The sequence below is a fragment of the Cibotium barometz genome, chromosome 52 (assembly GCF_041138505.1).
Source record: "Cibotium barometz isolate CiBa-2024 chromosome 52, ASM4113850v1, whole genome shotgun sequence".
In the NCBI taxonomy this organism is placed as follows: domain Eukaryota; kingdom Viridiplantae; phylum Streptophyta; class Polypodiopsida; order Cyatheales; family Cibotiaceae; genus Cibotium; species Cibotium barometz.
In genome coordinates this window covers 1573750-1590269 of record NC_141097.1, presented here as the reverse complement: position 1 = coordinate 1590269, position 16520 = coordinate 1573750, and positions in this window count along the sequence as shown.

Below are 16520 nucleotides of genomic sequence, written 5' to 3'. Positions count from 1 at the left end.
GGTCTGCAAGTGAGGTTTAATTCTCAAGGATGTTTTGTGGAAGACTTCAAAAATAAGTGTCGCTTGGTTGCAAAGGGTAACAGGAATGGCAGGATATTTACTTTGGATGTGAACATGCCTGAGATAAAGGCATCCATGTTTGCGCATGGAACAAGTGTCATTGTAGATATTTACATATGGCACAAGCGCATTGGTCATGTGAATGTACAACGATTGAAGTCTATGCAAGCCCAAAATATTATAGGTTTGCCAAAGTTTAAGGTTGACGGTATGCATAAGGTATGTGAAGCATGCCAACTTGGAAAGCAAGCCAAACATGCTTTCCCACATGAAAAGCATGTCAGTGCAAGGTGCCATTGGATATCATACATTCAAATGTATGGGGATCGACCAAAACTGCAACAATTGTAGGTTGCAGGTACTATGTTACATTCATTGATGACCACACTAGGAATGTGTGGGATTATTTCATGAAGGAGAAAAGTGAGGTGTTTGCTCACTTTCAAAGATTTAAAACCTTGGTCAAGAAGGAAAAAGACATGCAAATAAAATGCCTAAGATCAGATGGTGGGGGAGAATATTTCTCCAATGAGTTCAGTAATTTCCTGAGAAAGCAGGGAATCAAGAGGCAGTTTACGTGCAGGTACACTCCGCAATAGAATGGTGTTGGAGAAAGGAAAAATAGGTACATTGCATAAGTGGCATGTGCCTTGATGGCTAAAAAGAATATGCTACATTACTTCTGGGCAAAAGCAGTAGCAAGTGTTGTGTATATTATGAACAAGACACCCATTGGCAGTTGTTCATGGTATGACTCCTGAACAGAAGTTTACAGGCATAAGGCTAGATGTGTCTCACTTGAAAGTGTTTGGGTGTATTGCATACGTACATGTTCCTGATGAAGTGAGAACAAAGTTGGATCCAAAGGCAGAGAAATGCATCTTCATTGGTTATGCTATGGAGTAAAAAGGTTATAGATGCTATAACCCTACCATTCGTGAGATGCGAGTAAGGAGAGATGTTGTCTTTGATGAGATGAGTAGCTGGTATGCACCATTAGTGAAGGCGACAGAAGATGCAGATGTAAGAAGTGCTAATGTTGCACCACATGTAGAGCAGCAATCACAGGTGCTAAGTGGACCTGGGGAGTCCTCAAGCAGTGGATCCAATGTTAGCACATGGTCAAATAGATTGAGAAGTGATAAGGGTACACACATCACAGAAAGGGAAGGAAAAGGCAGATCAACCTTTTGTGCCTGATTTGTCAGTAGGTCACTCATATGTGGATGGTGACTCTAGTGGCTCTGATTAGAGCCTTGATGAGGAGCTTGGCATTCCGTCTGTGGTTACTCCTAGTGTAAGGAGAACCAAGGTTGTTTTTTGAGAACACTGGAGAGACGGAATAACTCTCTCACTTGTAGCAAGAGTAGTATGATCCACACTTAGCTCAATCCAATGGGATTTGCATCCCTTTCGGAGCTAGGGATTCAACCCGTACCGGTGCACAAAAGCTTATCCATTTGATGGAGAGAATGCTAAGAAAACTACTACTATTGACATAGATTCAACACACACTCAAGCTCAATCTTGCTATTGCTCACTCAACTCCACATTCCACTCATCCATACATCCAAACAAGAAGAAAGCTTAGCTATTGCTCACACAAGATCAAGCATTCTTCATTCTCAAATACTCATTTCCCTAGCATACACACAACTCTTGAAGCTATCAATAAGAAACATGCACACTAGAGAATTGACATGAGAAGAGAGACAAATATCAACTCATTGCATTGAATTAACAAAAGAATAGAACTTACAACAATGTTGATGGGGAGAGAGAAGAGCTTGCACCTCTATGGAAGAAGAGGGAGAGCTAGTCTCAAGAGAGCTCAAACATGAGTTTGCCCAATGTGTCCATGCTCTCAAATGAGCCACCTTTTATACAAAAATTCTAGAACTCCCAAAAGTTCCCATGTGGGATTATTGTCAAGTCCTCTCCCACATTCATCTACAAAGTGGAACTCTTTACAAGAGCCCTAAGTATCTTTTTTGTTGCATCCTTGTATTAATCTTCAACACTCCCCCCTTCCTATTTTGCGCACGTCCTCGAGCGCGGTAGTAGCAAGAGCTGCAACAAAAAAAAAACAATGGATACATTAAAGTCTTTTATTGAAAAAAAAAGAAAAGAAAAGAAAAGAAAAACCAACAATGATAATTTCACACGTGAGCATATAAGTGCAAGGCTGATTAAAGTTTTAATGAGTCCTAAAATAGGTGAGTAAAGACTAGTCCAAATGAGACTTAAGTGGTAGATAATGCTATGCAAAGGCAAGTGTGCTTTGTACACCGCCGGTTATGACCGCAGTCTCAATGTCCTACAAGTATGTAAGTTATTCCTAAGTGGCAAACCTACTCCTAAATATGAGCAAAGGTGATTGGAACTCTTTTTTTTCTTTTTTCTTTTTTTTCTTAATATGTGTGTGTAGAAGGTGATAAAGATTAAGGTTCTATCCCAAAGAGACCCAAGCAATGGCCAAGAGACCTCCGCCAAGAGAATCTAAAGACCGCTAAGTATCTCAAGGGCGATAGACCCTTTTTCTTTCTTTTATGACCTAAGGAGTACCCCATGAAGATGAGGGCATCGGTCTCGAGGGCCCATAGTGTACCCCCGAGTCCTACCACCATCCATCAAGGCGATAGATTCCTCAAAGGTCTTTTTCTGAAGCTTTTCGACATCAGTGTTCACCCCATGGAAACCAAGGCATCGGCCCCAAGGTGCTAAGACAACCCCAGGTCCTACCAAGCATTTCTCATGGCTGTAGACACGTCATGTCTCAATTTACTTTGGATATATATTTTTTTAGGGTATAATTTTTTTTATAAATTATTATTACTCCTAGCACCTAGCTCATATCTAAGAGGTAGCCACCACTAAGGATAACTAATATACCTTGAAAGCATAAGAACTTGTCATATTCCCTTGGTATATATCCTACACTGTCTTTAGATAGAAATATCTTTTCCTAAGTCTTCTAAGACTCTAGAATTCACTCACCATATTTTAACAACTAATCAAAAACTTAAACCAGCCAACATTGTGTGAACATGCAAACCATATATTCGAAAGATAAGAGCACAAAAAGAAATAAAGATTAAGATTTGAATACACCTGTTGTAGTGCCCTGTTGATGTTGTTCGTTTGCATTGATGCATTGCTGATTTTGTGCAGATTGCTCCTCCTTGATCTTGGTAGGCGTAGCATGTCTCCCCCCTTCCTAATTTGTGTGCACGATAGATGGACTATTGGGGCATGTTTGATGCTCTTGTTAAGCTGAGATCTCTGCAAAATTTTTATTAACAAACACGAAAAGAAAAGAAAAAAAATAAAATTTGCCATTGGTGTCAAACACCGAATATAGCCGAGGGGAAAAACCCAGTGGGAGAAAAGTGCCCTGGCTTGTCGATCTTATTATGGAGTCGTTTGAACTTACCCTTGCGTTGGTGGTGGATCCGTGTCAAAAAGAACATAATTCTCAAAAGGCATAAGGAACTGTGCGCTTTTGCCGCACAGGTCGTAGCTGGGGACTTGCCGGACACCGTATGCAAGCCACGAATGGCTGCAAGCATACAACCAGGAAGGCAAGCTCAAAACAGAATACAAAAGGTGTGTCACTCACCGCTTAACTGCCGCCTTGAAGGATTCCCGCGTCGCAGCCGTGAAGGAGGAGCCGTCGTCACCGCTCTACCGCCTCTCCGCCGCCGCCGTGCCGCTACACAGTGCTCGATCGCTCTCTCACTCACTCTCTCTCTCTCTCTCACAAACGCAGGAGAAGGAAACCAAAGAGATAAGGCAAGAGCACTCTTGTATTCACAACACATGAGAATAAGGATTTTAGGGTTACATTTGACTCATATAGGTGACTTGGCCGTTCACACTTGGGCGCCCATACATGGCCGGCCGACCCTAACCCTTATCCTACTGATATCCAAGGTGCGCCTCTCATCGGCGATCACCCAATCCCTTCATCCTTAACATATGGTGCCGACAAGCCCGGCCCATGACTCAGAATATTTAAATTAATGACGTAAAATATAGTATGTCGCAATGTCCGTCATGGGTTAACATGCCCCCCTTCCTGATGTAGATTCCGTCCTCGGAAGCTATGGTATGGTAAGCTCGAGAGGGTTGTTGTGGTAGACCGTCTGCAAAACAGGGAAGTAGAGTGAAGGTATGCTGGAATTCAAAAGATATAAAGTGTATAAATTCAAGCGTGTGAGACCACAATGGATGTTGCTATTAGAACTTAGTTTAAGGGTACATGAGTGAGCTAGTGTAGCAAATTAATAGGAGTTTAAAATTATTGAAAGGAATTCAAGAGTTAGCAAGGTGTCAAAGGTTAATCAAGGTTTATAACTGGCCTAAGTCAAGGAAAATAACCAAGCTTAATAAATAAACAGATGACCATACTGTGTCTACTCTAAGAACAAGTAGTTACCACGAGCCTAGGGACACAAGAAACATCAGAGTTACAGGAGCCTTTTGCCTTTTTTTTTTTTTTTGCACATGACAATTTTTATACACAATGGCGACCTTCCTAAGGCAAAACTAACATCGATCCTGGTACCATGTTTAACACAAGGCATTATCCAGGAATCTATTAGCTCACTTTAGGCAAGGCGACCCCCTACCAACCAAGGCATCGGTCTGGAGTAGAATACTCCTCGCCTACCAAGTATCAATAAGGCGATAGGCCAACATTAAAGCACATCATAGACTTGTATTGCCATTTATTGTAGGCTTTTTTTTTTTTTTTAGTTTGTTTTGATCTTCGCTCCTGAACTAAAATGTGTTCTTACATCTTTTCGACAAGGGGTAAAATCTATGTCCTAGAGGTCAACACACACACAGCCAGGTGTTCAAACATTAAGATGGTTTGACCCTAGACCTAAGACAATCGTATTCCAAGGTTAACTAAAGACGTCATGCTGCCTAGGAATATTACCAATAAAGTTAAGCTCATTAATGATTTACACTAGCATGCAAGCAACTTCAAAAACTAAGTAGTACATTGATAATTTCCATGTGGTCATGCATTATAGTTTATGCAATTGATTGAACAGTAAAAACGAAAGAGAGTGGGTATGGAAGAATTACACCTGTAATTGGAGATCTCCTTGATTTGACGAGACAGCTTGCAATTTGATGTAGATATATTTTGATGAACGTTGCGGCAGTCTCTGGACTTGGAAGCGAACCCACCTCAAACTTTTTAACCTGTACAATCAACTAACAAGCACTATACCTCGAGAGGCACATCAGTGTGGAAAATTTCAAGACTCGTTTAAGGAATCTAAACTAGAAAAAACTTGAAAACACTAACCTACCTACCAGTCACCACACTACTACTGAGGATATGGTAAGAGGATGTTGTAGAGTCCTGGCTCTAGCCCTAAGGCTAAGCCTCTATCCGCATCATCCAAACAAATAAAGTCAACCTCAGTAGTGCCATGAGTTTCATCCGTCCATTCATCATTGTCAGATATTTCCTTTTCATTTTCCCATCCACATAAACTCATCAAAAATGTAACCATACGAGGATAGTCATCTTGTGGAAAAGGAAAGCATTGGGCTATCGGGGATATGTCCTCTACGGAGTAGGGGTCAGTCATGGTCAATAGGCAAATTAGCCATTCTAATTCCTCAATATTTTTCTCTCTGGCTAGTACATCTATATGATCCCATTCAGTTTCAATTACAGGATAGCACATGTGGAATATCTGAGAAAGGTACAGATGATACCTCTCACCAAAGGTAGGAGTGGATGAAGTGTATGATGATCGGGCATCTGCCATATCTGCAAACACAGATATAGCATCAGTAGGTTTATGACAGGACAATCTAGTTCTTGATTGTATACGGATATTTCTCTTGTTTTTGTGCTCTTGCTCTTTTTACTATTTTTTGTTTTTCTTTTCTTTGTTTTTTTTTTTAATGCATGAAGCTATATATATACATCCCCTTGAATTTGGCAATTACATGGTCAGGGGAGAAGGTTATAAGGAGGAAGCATTAGAATGTCGAGCGTGAGTACATGCTCCTCCTTTCCTTGGGTAGATCATATTATTTGCAATGATGTTGCAGCCTCTTGGAACCAATTTGTCCAGCGGGTCATAGGTTGTGATGTGGGCAGATAGCTTTTTATGACCCTTGTGGCCACATCCAATTGTAGAGATGGTAGTGTACGCTCCCATTGACGAATGGAGGAAATGGTTTCCATCGATACTATTACAAGGGGAGATGTAGGCTCATCGGTTTGTTGGGTGTTGACAAGAGTAGGTGTAGAGCATGTAGAAACTTCTATATGAGTTTGTGCCTGGCATGAGGAGCTAGAAGCTTCATGTGGCTCCCCCCTTCCTGAGCTAGGTGGTAATGATCGATATCGTTTAGGAATCCAAACTAACTCTGGAAGTGGTGCGGAGCACTCTGTTACCTTTCCCTTACCACGGTCTTGAATTGTCATTGGGGTGGCAACAATTGGTTTGCAAGGTTTTACAGGTGATGTAGAGGGATTCACCTTATGTTTAGGGACCCAAATCTGGTCATTCCCCTCGTAGTACCCTTGGGCTACTAATAATTTTTTAGGGATCCATCGCGATGTTACATTGCCCTTTCTCGGGTAGGTAGCTGCTTTCCTCTTACGAGGCTTCTTGGTGGCTGAACAAGATTGAGCAGGGGAAGTAGCTGTTAACGAAGCTTTGGGGACCCATTTGTATGTACTCTTTGGCATAGTAAGTAAAGCTTTAGGGACCACCTTGCCTGTTTCCACTCTTGGCATTGAAGCGTTAGAGGGGTGGCCAACAATCGAAGATGGTTTTGCCACTGGACTTTGTGATTTTTCGTTATCTAATATTTGAGTGGATGACTTAGGTGCGGGATTTTGAGCGGTCAGACCTAGTGTTGGTTCTTGCGTTGTGACTTGTCTGGTTGCCCAATCGATATTGCACTTGGTGGCCATCATCCATTTGCGCCCTAAGATTACAGTCCCTTCCATGGTGCCAGCAGGCATAACCAAAAAGCTTTGAATTATGGTTCCCTTGTCATAAGCAACCGGAGTGTGCAGAATTCCTGAGACAGGGGTTTTCTTCTTGTTGATTCCTTGGACTTGGATAGAACTCTTGGTTAAAGGTGGTTTTCCCAGTTGACACCACACGCCATATGATAGCAAATTGTGTTGAGCTCCTATATCCAATAATGCATTATACAGCACCTCCCCGTAAGGACTCTGTAACTCAATTGGGTATCTTAGAGGTGGGTCAGATTCCAGTGCATCCTCCTCTGCTTCCTCGAAAAATACTTGCGTAATTTCCAAGTTGGCTTCTCGTTGTCTCCTAGCACGCTGTTGACGTTCTTTGGCTTCGACTCTTGCTTGTATCTTTTTAAGCTCAGCATGTTCTTTAGCTGCCTTCTTTTGATGGATTGCGTGTAACTCCTCCTGGCTCAGGGGGTCATAGTATCTTTTGAATTTACTCCCATTAAGGAATCCAATGGTTTCAACTCCGTCGAGAGTCTCCACTCTGATGGTACCTTGCGGTGTAATTTCACATACTCTATACGGTCCCTTACCAGCATATTTGAGCTTCTTCTTTTCGTTTCGCACTCCATACATCAGGACTTTATCCCCAACCTTGATGTCCTTGTCCTTTAAATGGCGATCAAACCATTTTTTCCTTCTATCCTTCTCCACAAGGGCATTGTATACAGCCAATTGTCTTTCTTCGTTTAGCCGCTCAAGGATATACAGACGCTCTGCTAAAGGATTACCATCCCATCCCTCTTGAGTAGCAACACGAAGACTAGGAATGACAAATTCCCACGGCATGACTGCTTCTTGGCCATATACCATTTTGAATGGTGTGCAATTAATAGCCACTTTGTACGCAGTACGATAGGCCCATAAAGCTGTCGTAAGCTTTAGATCCCAATCCGTGCGATGAGCTTCAACTGTCTTTGTCAAAATAGAGATTAAAGTCTTGTTGGTACTCTCGGCTTGGCCATTCGCTTGCGGATAATAAGGAGTAGATTTATGATGGGATATCATGAAATTTGTTGTGAGCTCCTTAATCACTTCATTTATAAAATGCGTACCATTGTCGCTCACAAGTTCAAAAGGACAACCGAATCGTGTGATTATATTTTCAAAGAGGAACTTGGCTGTTGTCCTCGCATCTGCCTTACGTGTTGCTTTTGCTTCAGCCCATTTGGTCATATAGTCAGTGGCCACAATAATATAGCGAGATTGTGTGTTTCGGGCCGCTGGACTAATTGGACCTACAAAGTCTAAACCCCACTTTTCAAATGGTTGGTTTACTTTGATTGGATGTAGGGGCATCTGATCTTTCCTCTGGGGTTTCTTATATCGTTGGCATTCATCGCAACCCTTCACAAAGAGTGATGCATCTTGGAACATAGTGGGCCACCAATACCCTGATTGTAAGATCTTTCGCGCAGTTAAGTCTCCTGAGAAGTGACCACCGGCTACGCCCATATGTGCCTCTTGCAAAATGTATAGATATTCATCCTCTCGGGCACAACGCCTAAGAACGTCATCCTTTCCTCTTTTATAAAGAGTCCCGGCCATCAGGCAATAGGGTTCGCATTCCTTGATCAGCTTTCGAGCTAGATCTTTACGAAGCTCCTTGGGTGGAAAGCCATTAACCAAAAAGTTAACAATCTTCTCACTCCATTCAGGCATTGTCTCCACCATGAACGGGGAAGTGTCAGGTAAGTCATCATCAACCCCCGTAGGAGCCTCACCATTAGGTATGCGAGACAAATGATCAGCCATAACATGTTTCTTGCCAGGTCTCACAACAACCGTGAAATCAAACTCAAGAAGAATCAATAGCCATCGTGTGATTCTTCCTGTGGAGCATGGTTTGTTTACCAGATACAACAATGCTTGATGATCCACATAGAAAACAAACTTGGTGGCTAGGAGGTAATAACGAAATTTCCTTACTGCATATATCATTGCCAACCCTTCTCGCTCCGTAGTGGTGTAGTTCATCTCAGCATCATTCAACTGGCGACTGGCAAAGCTAATGGGGTAGTCTAGCTTGTGTTCTCCAGGTTGAGTTAACACACACCCAATAGCAAAGTTTGATGCATCAATATGCACATGGAAGAGTAAATCCCAGTTAGGCATTCTCAAGATTGGAGCACTCGCCAAGGCCTTCTTTAATAGCTCATAGGCACGGTCACATTCTTCGGTCCAAATAAACTCGATGAGAAGCTTATACAATGGTCGAGCTATCTCGGCGAAGAAGAGAATAAACCTTCGATAATAACCAACGTGGCCCATAAAGCGTTGGACTCCCTTGTAGTTGGTGGGTGGGGGTAATTCCAGAATGACCTTGATTTTACTCTCGTCAGTGGAAATCCCATTTTTGGACACTATATGCCCTAAGATAACTCCGTGTTTAACCCAGAATTGGCATTTGAAAGGATTCAAGGAGATGCGATATAATCTACACCTTTCAAATATTTTTCGTAAACACATCAAGTGCTCGTCCCAAGAGGAATGAACACAAAGATCATCTAAGAAAGCTTCACAGAAGTCCCTTAGATATTCCTTAAAGGCCGTGTTTATCAATCGTTGGAATGTTGCAGGTGCATTGGTCAAGCCAAAAGCCATGACGCGAAAGGCAAACACTCCAAACTCCGTGATAAATGCTGTTTTAGCTTGGTCCTCGACTGCAATTGTGATCTGATTGTAACCCGAGTACCCATCTAAAAAGCTATATGCCTCCTTGCCGGCCACTCTTTCAAGCACATGTTCAGAATACGGCAAGGGGTAATGATCCCTTCTGGTGGCTGCATTAACCTTTTTGAGATCAACGCACACTCTGAGTTTCCCATTCTTCTTTGGTACGATGACTATCGGAGAAACCCATTCTGAGTGCTCAATAGGGTATATGAATCCACATTTTACAAGCTTTTCAATTTCCTCTTGTACAATCTTTGCGTACTTAGGATTCATTGGGTAGGGACGTTGCTGGACAGGTTTAGCAGTGCTAATCATTGGAATCGTGTGTTGCACCACCGAAGGTGGAACACCCTTCATATCATGATATGTCCAAGCAAATATGTCCTTGAATTCTTTAAGAAGCTTTGTAAGTGCAGCTTCTTCCGCCTTGGTGAGGTCTTGAGCAATATAAACTGGTTTAGACTCCTCACCCGGATCTGCTAAATCTATCTCCTTAACTACCGCAGGGCCATCGTAGACACCGCTACTCCCATTGGTAGGCGTTCGTTGGGCTTTTGTGTAGACTACTTTACGTTCCCCTGTGGTGAATGATTTGAAATGCTCGGGTGCGGGGTGTAAGTCTACTGGTTCCTGTTGTGCCAGACTTTTTTCTTTCAATTCCGCTTCCTTTTGTTGTTGAGCCAACTCTTGGTTTTGCCGCCTTCTTGCAGTACGACTTAGTTTCGGCTTCTCTTCGATTTCTAATTGGGCGACGTCATGAGGTTGCGGAATACACCACATGACACTTTGGAGATATTGTCCCCAATTATTAGCTATCTTTCGATGAGCATCAATGGCTCCTACATAACTAAGCCATTCTGCAGTGGATCTTTCCTTGTTTATTGCAGTTCGTACCTTAGCTCGATAGCGTTGGCGCTTATGTCTCGTTTTCTTCTTACCAAGTTTTTGATTTTTGTTTCTATCAGATTCGAACTCACTTGGTCGATCTTCACTTTCGGATGAACTGCAAGAGGTCACTGTCCTAGGCCTTGAGCACCTTGCTTCCACCTTTGGGTGAATATTTGATTCATTTTTCCCATCAGGCTCAGGGTCAGTTTCTTCTTGAGATTCATACTCAGAGTTGCATTGGTCAGAGTCTTCGCTACTTTCAGTGTCGGTGGAGTTTGCCACGTTCTCGCCATCAGGAGTCATGTGCATAACACCTATCATGTTTATTGGCACTAACGGTGGCATATCTTGCCCCTCAGGTGTTACCCAACTTGTGCCTCTATTTCCCCATGTGTCTATGGTTGCCGCTAGGTGTACCCAATCCACGTTATCCGACTCAGTCATACCCGGTAGGACATCCATGTAAGGAGAATCTTTTCCATCATCAGTCTCTTTTTTGCATGTATAGCAATACCTTAATGGGGCGGAGTGAATAGTGGTATCCGATCGATTATCAATGATAACCTTGCTTCCTAAAGGATGTGCACGACCATTCTCAAGATCAACTCGAATGACAGAGTCCTGGAATTGTAGGTAGACATGGTTTTTCGACCAGTCATGCACCATTTGTGCTTCCCTCATGAAAGGACGTCCTAAGATCATTTGATATGACATAGGATGCTTGGAGAAATCCATTACAATGAAGGTATGTTTTACCTTGTATCCCAGGACCTTGATCTTAAGGTCCCTTAACATTCCAATAGGTTTAGCTATGGTTCCGTTTGCCATCTTAACCACTATGTTTGTGACTTCGAGGTGAGGCCTTCCCATAGATTCCCAACAGTTTTTAGTCACAAAGCTCACTCCAGCACCACCATCAAGGATTCCCTTTAGAGTTAATCCCTTGGTAGTAATGGGGAGGGTGGCATTAGATTCGTCACCTTCAAAGTACTGTCCCAACTTATTCACAGGTATTTCCACGACCGAATCTTCATCTAAGTTGGGTTGTAGATCCCAATGTTTCCCTTCATCTTGAAGCGTGTCGGGTCTATCCATATTTGCAAATTGTGGTAGCCCCGCCTTAAGTTCTCCATTGAGAAATGCCCGAAGAGCTAAGAATAGCTCAGGATCTCCGTATAATTTGGATATGATCGTGGTTCTGATCTCAGAGGACATGAAATCCATTAGCTTGGACACATTCAACGGTACTTTTCTAGACATCGCCCCTTGACTAGGGACTGGTGAAGATGGAATCACTTCCTCTTCGATGGGGTCAGGCATTCCCTCACTAAACATTCTTTCCAGCAAGAAGGGTGTTTGCCCACTTCCGGATGTCCTATCCTCACTTTCTTCCCGAATGATACTCGGTATAGCTAACGGTTTATGGTTCCGGTGAGGCTGAACTTGCGTAGGAAACACTGTGTCTGAAATTTTGACTTTTCTCGGGTTTGGCTCTAGTTCTCTTTGTGTTTCTTCCACCAAACCCCTTAAGTGTTGTACTTGTTCAATCTCCTCAACTGGGTTTGGGTAAGTTCCAATCTTTTTCTTGAGGGTTTTTGGCCCACGTGGCTTCTCTTGGGGAGTCTCAGTCAGTTTGGGTGGTCGAGAGGGCATTAACTGACTTGGTTGTGGGGCCGAGGAAGTTTCCTTCTGTTTTCCCTTATTTATGTACTCGCTTGATTCCCCTTCATTGAGCTCCCGTGTGGGTTCCTCCCTTAAGGTAGTGGCTTTGGTCCCCATGGTTTCTATTGAATCAGAATCGTCTTCAGGATCATTCATATACACGGGGTCGTCTCCTGTCCCTATGTTAGTCTTTGAACTGGGCTTGGAGCTTGTGGCATTAAGCGATCTCTTTCGCCGTGTTTTCTTTTTCTTTGCCTGAGCGATTGATGCAGTATCCCTCTCTTCAAGAATGTAGTTTTGATTTTGAAGCATTGACCGTGTAACTACATTCGCGGGTACAACGGGTGTGGTTCTTCGTGCTTGGTTGGTGACCTCAACCAAATTCAATGGCGTAATCTTGGGTGCATTAGGATTATGTGGACATTGTGCAATCAAATGATCTATGCCACAACGATTGCATGTAAGTACCGGCATTCCCGATGTGCTCGCTTGATTTGGTTGCATCTGAGTAGAGATCTTCTGTAGCCTATTAGGGCACTCTGCTACACGATGCGGTCCACCACACTCGTAACATTGAAGAGGTGGTCTCCTTGCCAAGGTATTAAGGTTTTGCCCTCTTGTGGCAAGAGCAGCCGCTTGATATACAGGCTTGACTTGCCCGAGATGATCCTCCATGTAGTACTGGGGAATCATTTCAAACGTATCAATCCCATATGGAGCAGTAGGGTCTATCTCCTCTTCATAATCCCCACATGCACTATGTGACTCACAACCCATCTGGTTTATTGGGGTAATCCTTGGATGTGGAGGTTGTGGTCCTAGCACTGGCGGTGGTAACGGCACAGACTGGACTACATTCGGATTCCTTGGAACTATGTGCTGTGACGGTTGCTCAATAGGTTGTGCAGGCATTAGCGCGGGTACTTGAGGTGTGTTTGACCAAGCTAGTGGTGCCTGGTTTGCCAACATTCGCTTAAGTGTTAGGCAATCTTTAGATTGATGGCCATACTTACCACATGCATTGCAATTTCCATTGAATTTGACTCTAAATGTGGGACATTCACTCGTGCTATGTGGTCCTAAGCACACCGAACACCATTGTTGCTCTCTCCTTGGGTACATATGGCTATTCTGAGGAGCTCGATTACCCCTAAAGTATTCTTGGAGAGCCTTAGTAAGGTCGGTCACAGACATTTCAGATATCTTGGGCTCCTTGGCAATAGGTTTTACCGTCATTGGCTCGTGCCCAGATACTTGCGAACTAACAGATTTTGTTTCTGAAGACACCTTTTTACCTGCAATCATCAAGTTGTCTTCTAACTGGATTGCATTGGCAGTGACTGCTTCCCACGTTGTAAGACCTCTAATGACTAGGCCATTGTAAATGTCCTCGTGGCACAATCCTCGGATGAATCTATCGAGGAGTTGGTTGTTATTGAAGCGTTCATCGGGAGTGCAGCAAGAATTTAGATGTTTCAATCGACTTATAAAGTCTCTCACTGACTCCCCTTCCTCGCGTTCAGCTTTTTGGAGTTGAGATGCTACCCCCCAAAGCACACCCTCGCGTATGTATTCTTTCAAGAACAATCTCTTGAGAGTGGGGTAGTGAGTGCGCTCTTCAACCCTTAAGGTTCGATACCAATCTCCGGCCTTCCCACTCTTAAGCCTAGGGCTTTACACTTATGCAGCTCATTGTGCTCTTCCAAGGAATCACACACGTGTTCAAAGACTTCAATGTGCTTCCTAACATCCTCGTTACCACTGAAGTTTTGAGTGAGCTTAGCCACTTGTACTGCCTTGCTTCTAGGTTCTCTCTCAGGCATACCCCGCATGTTTTCTGCAATGGATCGTCCGATCGTCTGAGCAAATGCTGCAAGATCACCTAAGTGAGCAGGCATAGTTGGTGGAGGCACTTCTGGGATAGACTGGCTGATAGGAGTTGGCGTTGGTCTGAGTAAGTTGGCAAATGACGTAGGATATGATATGTGGCTAGGCCTAGCTCCCCTTGGATAATGGTTATGATAAGGCAGTCTTGGAGCATACGCCATCGGCATACTAGGAGGCGTAGGAGCTACATGAGCATGAGTAGCAATAGGTACATAAGGCCGATAGGCACTGCCACGCACTGTTGTAGGTACTGTTCCACTAGGTAGTGGTGTCGTACTAACTACACTGGTAACAGGTGCGCTTTCTGTCATGCTCATCATTGGGGTAGGCATTGCGGATTCCGTAATGGAAAGTTGAGCCAAGGTTGGAAAACTAAAGTTACTACTCGTGGGCTCAACCTGCATTGAGACTCCAGGCGAAACAACATATGAAGGGTCTATGGGACTCACCGAGGGAGTCTCCAATTGTGATAGGGTTGGTTGTTTGGCCTTGCCCGTATCCAAAAACCTCATAGGGCCAGTGGAAACTAAGTTCACTCCCCTATTTTGCCTCTCAATTTGGATAATTCTATGAATCACCTCACATATCATGTGTTGTTGCTCCTCTAGATTAGTGGCGCTAGATGTAGATCGTAGGACTTCTAACCAACCTACATGGTATGTGTAACCCGTGTATAGGTCCGTTAGAGTCTCTGTGTGTAGATCATATTCCCAATTTTCATTGAGAAATATCCCATCTAGACTTGGTGTGCCAAACGGTTCTCTTGAAGTGGACGCAATGTCACTTCTTATGGATTGGCTTCTAGGGACCTCTACTTTAGGAAGAGCATCGGAATGTGGTAGCTCAGTAGGGCCCTCATTAAACGAAGTGGGTAGAATATCCACATGGACACTCTTTGGGAGGGTAGGGTCCACATAAGATGTGAATGGCGAATCTACTACCCCTCCTTCCTCATTTACTTCGCTTGTCGCATGCTCAGAGCGTGTAGCTCTACTAAAGGTCTCTATTAAACGACTAAACATGCTAGATCCGGGCTGTGGGGCCCACACTGGCATGTTTTGGCTTGTCTCCTCAGGGTTCTTGGTAGGGTGCCCTTCCATGGCTTCTGAGTCGGAGGATGAGTCACTATCCACTATTCGTGGATCTTGGGTTGCACTCCCTTGGGTTCCAGCCGAAGGCCAAGATGCCAACGTGGAGGGATGGTGTGAGCCTGCGTAGACTGAAACGCTTTCTAGTGGTTCAGGCTCTAGCACCCGACCAGAACGTAGATGCATGTGACGTGGGTACCCTACGTGCGTTGGTAACTACCCTTGAAGCCCACACAAGTGGTTTCTTGGGTATTTTGCACCTCGTTTTTACTTGTTTTTAGATTGTTTTTAACTCGTTTTTGACCCCCTTACTTACGGTCGAACTTGGACTAGGGCGTGTGATAGCTCGAAACGAGCGTATCGTTTAAAGGGTCCTAGTGTGCTTTACAGCACCGTGTTTGCCTATCCAGAGCTCTTGTAGTCCTCAAAACAGTCCGTTTCCTTTGGGGGAAAGGGGCAAAAGCCTATTTGCTTGTGGAGGAAAGGGTGAGGGCTTTATCCCACATGCTCACTTTACTCCTTGGGGAGTGGGCTACATATAGGGCACGACTTCCCATAAGCTCTCACTTGAGAGAAAGCTATGGAGGCTCACTCTCCTATATATATATATCAAAAGACCGAGACCGGGGCCGGGGTCGTGGTCGTGGGTCGTGGGTCGTGGGTCAATTGGGGTTCTTTCTTTTCAAAAAATTTTTCTCCAATTAGAAAAGCTTTCCTCTCCACACGTTTGGTTCTTTCTTTGAAAATAAAATTTAATTTTTTCTTTTTTCTTTTTTATAATTTTCTTATTTTTTATTTTCTGTTTTTTTTGTGGGATAAGTTTTCTAGGGTTTCCTTACGGTTCAACCTTGGCCGCGGCGCAGTTCGCACACACAGCACAGATCTGGGGATTCAGAAATCCCTCTCACACGCAGAAACCAGATAACAGAACGTACGCCCACACGCGGAGCGAAAATATAACAAAAGAAACAGGAATACAGAAGACAAATTGCAGAAACAGAGATTGAAAACCACAGAAACACCTCAACAACAACACAGACGCCTTTCCTACAGTGTAGATTAAACTTCACGCAGTAGCCGAGCTGCAAACTGGAGCTTGGTGCAGGGCAACTCCCCGGCAGCGACGCCAAAAATGTGCGCTTTTGCCGCACAGGTCGTAGCTGGGGACTTGCCGGACACCGTATGCGAGCCACGAATGGCTGCAAGCATACAACCAGGAAGGCAAG